Source organism: Polypterus senegalus, chromosome 9, assembly GCF_016835505.1.
Source record: "Polypterus senegalus isolate Bchr_013 chromosome 9, ASM1683550v1, whole genome shotgun sequence".
In the NCBI taxonomy this organism is placed as follows: Eukaryota; Metazoa; Chordata; class Cladistia; order Polypteriformes; family Polypteridae; genus Polypterus; species Polypterus senegalus.
The window spans coordinates 14,079,327-14,083,593 of record NC_053162.1 but is presented as its reverse complement, the minus strand read 5'-3'; positions in this window follow the sequence as shown (position 1 = coordinate 14,083,593).

Here is a 4,267-nt window from a genome sequence, read left to right as displayed (position 1 = left end):
TGCGCGTGCACAGCGGACTCGCAGAATTTACCAGAAACGGGCGCGCGTCTCGAGGCTCCCACTCTTAAAGAAACAGCGCCATCATCAAAGGAGGAATATTTCAGGTATACACACATAAACACTGTGAAACATGACAATAAATAACTACATATGTATACCTAGTTGCTTATTTATTTTGATTGACTGAGCCCTGAAATGAAATCTGCTACTTTCGCTCGTCAAAGTTGAGAGGATGCGCTCTAAACTAGTCCTGTTTTTTGATTGGTGAATCGTTCCGTAGAGGGGGTGTATACGCTTTACTTGACTTGGGAATCCCGTGGCACATCTGCATGCGCCTGCGCAAAGGTGTGTGCGTCGGATACGAGTGCAAGAAACAGTAGTAATGTATCCCAATGGTAGTATCCAGTTGCAGAGCCACCATACATCACCGCAGTCGTAGACCCGCAGTTACACACCCGGAAGAGGCGTCACCTTCGTTTCAGGACTGACTTCGTAAAATTACTTTTGGAAGGTTTCGGCAGGTCTCGGCACAGCCCGGAAAGTAACGTCGGATCAAGGACCCGTTCAGAAATTAGGCGATAAAAATGAGAAGGGAAAAACAGTACATCAAACCAAATAATACGCATCATTGTGAAGCTTAGAGGGTTTCTGCCATCATGTCGTGTCATACATCAAACTAAACAATGCGGATCGTTTCAGTGAAATACACTATTAACATTTACGTTGTGTTCGGGTCTGTGGGAGGCATTTAGCATGTCGACAAAATTAAAATCATAAAGATATGTGTTAATTGAAAACAGTTTTTCGTTTACATTTATGAAACGAAATATACAATATAATTACAATGTTTACACCACGTTAGAGTTTAGTAAAACGTTAATAATAAAAGTTATTACATTTTTTAAACTGTACAGTGCAATATTGTTCTAAACCAATTTAGAATAAACATTTAAACCAGTCTTAATATTTTTAAACATGTATTTGAAATAAACGGAAATGCCTATTCTACACTGAACTATGCTATATATTAATTGCCTTGTATAGAACTGCTCTAGTTTTTGTCACTTATTATTATAAACGATGGGCCATCAAAAGAAAAAAAATACTAATAAGAGCACAATTTATTTATATAGCACCCTTCCTATGCCCACAATTCAGAAAGAACAACAGAACCTATATAACATTGGCTACAATTAATATCTTCACTAAATAAAGATAAATACAGGATATACAAAACGTTCAAATAGAGTAAAAGACAATGCAGACTAAAATACAACATATAATACTACAAAAAAATCTTGAACAAATAACATAAACCAAAAATGACTGGAGTGAGCTGATCTCATTAATTTTGAGAGGTCATTCCAAAGTCTGGGCGCTATACAGCTGAGGGCCCTGCTGTCACCCACAGAGTGCAGGTTAGTGAGGGGCACAGAATGAGAGGACCTTAGTGGGCAGGTTAATAACAAAATTTGATATTCAATCCTGTAAGACACAGGGAGCAGGGCAGGTGCAGCAGGATGGCTGTGATGTGCTCACTGTTGTTGGTTTGTGGCAGGACTGTTGCAGTTGAGTTTTCAATCAGCTGGAGCTGTGCTATACAATTATATTATTATAAAATTAAGATAACTTTATTATTTTAACTTTAGTGCCACTTTGCAGGCGTTCAGTTATGTTGCAATTTAATTTTAAAAAGTTTTGCTCTGTTCAGGTTTTAATTTTAATTTAATTTCACTGAGGCAAGTGAACCGAGAAAGCTGTGATGAAGTGTCACTTTTAATGCTGAAATAGATCTAAGCATTATCTGCATAAAAATGATAACCCAGTCCAAAGCTATGAATAACATGCTCAAGGGGAAGCGTAGAGATACAGAAGAGCAGAGGATGTCATTTCATTAACAAAAGAAAGTCAGATGGAGGAACCCCTGTGAGAAATTAAGGGCATGAGGGTTGTCCTGGACATGACATAAGCGGCATGGCCACAACACCATATGCAATAACTTTTACACAAACTGGGACGGTAGCTCTTCAAGTGGAAGGTAACAATGCTTAGCACAGTAAGGAAAAATAAGCCAGAGCTCCCATCTCAACTGCTGGCCACACAGAATAGGCCAGTGAAACAATGAAAGTTTGTCTAAACAAATGACACATCCTTGGTGCACAATGTGACCTGCACAGGGATAGGAGATTCCATGGCTAGAAATGATAATGGATAATAATGCTACAAAAAGAGGAGTGAAGAATTTAGACAAAACATTATGCTGAATGCTGGCCACAGGCAATTTTTTCAACATATTGAAAATCTTGAACCGAGACTGGAACAGGGAGAAGGAGACAGAGCCATTTTGAGGAGCAGGGTAAACCATTGGTGACACCTCACATACTACCGGGACAACAAGTGCCAAAGACCCCAGCATGCACAGCCTGTGTAAATTCAACAGTCCAATCCACAGGGGAATTCAATGACGGCACCTGTAGTATGTATGCATAGTGAGTGTGTTTGTGTGTCTCACTGTGTTAAAATTGCTTGTTAAAAATAAAGTGACCATCTGATTAAAAAAAAAAGGTACATACCTAGCAAAAATGTAATCGTAAATTGAGATTCACCACAATTATCTTTCATGCTTCTGAAAGAGAAATGAAAATATGATGTTTGTAAACTACTGTATTTGTAAAGGACTGAAGTGTGAGGCAACCAAAACTATCATTGAGTGTATTTCAGTAATTTGTGTAGTGACTTATAAAAACACAATATTACATTAAAATATACTGCTCAGAAAAATTAAAGGAACACTTAATCTGAGTATAGCATCAAGTCAATGAAACTTTTGGGCGATTGATCTGGTCAGTTAAGTAGCAGAGGGGCTTGTTCTTCAGTTTCAGCTGCTTTGGTGCACTGGGTGTGGGGGGGCACCAATGAGGGGACCCCCAAAACAGGAATGAATGGTTTAACAGGTGGAGGCCACTGACATTTTTCCCTCCTCATCTGTTTTTTCACTAGTTTTGTATTTGGCTACGGTCAGTGTCACTACTGGTAGCATGAGGCCATACCTGGATCCTACAGAGGTGGCACAGGTAGTCCAACTTCTTCAGGATGGCACATCAATACGTGTTATTGACAGAAGGTCTGCTGTGTCTCCCAGCACAGTCTCAAGTGCATGGAGGAGATTCCAGGAGACAGACAGGCAGTTACTCTAGGAGAGCTGGACAGGGCCGTAGAAGGTCCTTTACCCATCAGCAGGAACCTCCAGTATCTGCTCCTTTGGGCAAAGAGGAACAGGATGAGCACTGCCAGAGCCTATAAAATGACCTCCAGCAGACAGGCCACTGATGTGAATGTATCTGACCTTGGACAAAAAGAAACAGACTTCATGAGGGTGGCCTGAGGGCCCAACATTCTCTAGTGGGCCCCGTGGAGCTTGATTGACATTTGTCATAGAATACCAGAATTGGGTGGCCTGTGCCTTTCACAGATGAGAGCAGGTTCACCCTGAGCACACATGACAGACGTGAAAGGGTCTGGAAAAGCTGTGGAGAACGTTATGCTGCCTGTAACATCATTCAGCATGACCACTTTGGTGGTGGGTCAGTGATGGTCAGGGGAGGCATATCCATGGAGGGACGCACAGACCTCTACAGGCTAGACAATGACACCCTGACTGTCATTAGGTATTGGGAAGAAATCCTTGGACCCATTGTCAGACACTATGTATCTTATGTCATGTCCAAGGCAACCCTCATGCCTTTATTTATAATGTAATAATTAATTTTATAATAATATAATTGTATAGCACAGCTCCAGCTGATTCAAAACTCAACTGCAAGAGTCCTGCCACAAACCAACAACAGTGAGCACATCACAGCCATCCTGCCCTGCTCCCTGTGTCTTACAGGATTGAAAATCAAATTTTATTATTAACCTGCCCACTAAGGTCCTCTCATTCTGTGCCCCTCACTAACCTGCACTCTGTGGGTGACAGCAGGGCCCTCAGCTGTATAGCGCCCAGACTTTGGAATGACCTCTCAAAATTAATGAGGTCAGCTCACTCCAGTCATTTTTGTTTTTTTAAGTTATTAGTTTAGGAAGACGTTAAGCAGACCTGACATTCTGCCCCTTCTTTCAGTTTACCCCGTCTATCTGTCCAGGTACACAGGGTTTGAATTTTTATCACAATTTATGTATTTTGTTCAAGATTTTTTTGTAGTATTATATGTTGTATTTTAGTCTGCATTATTGTCTTTTATTCCATTTGAATGTTTTGTATATC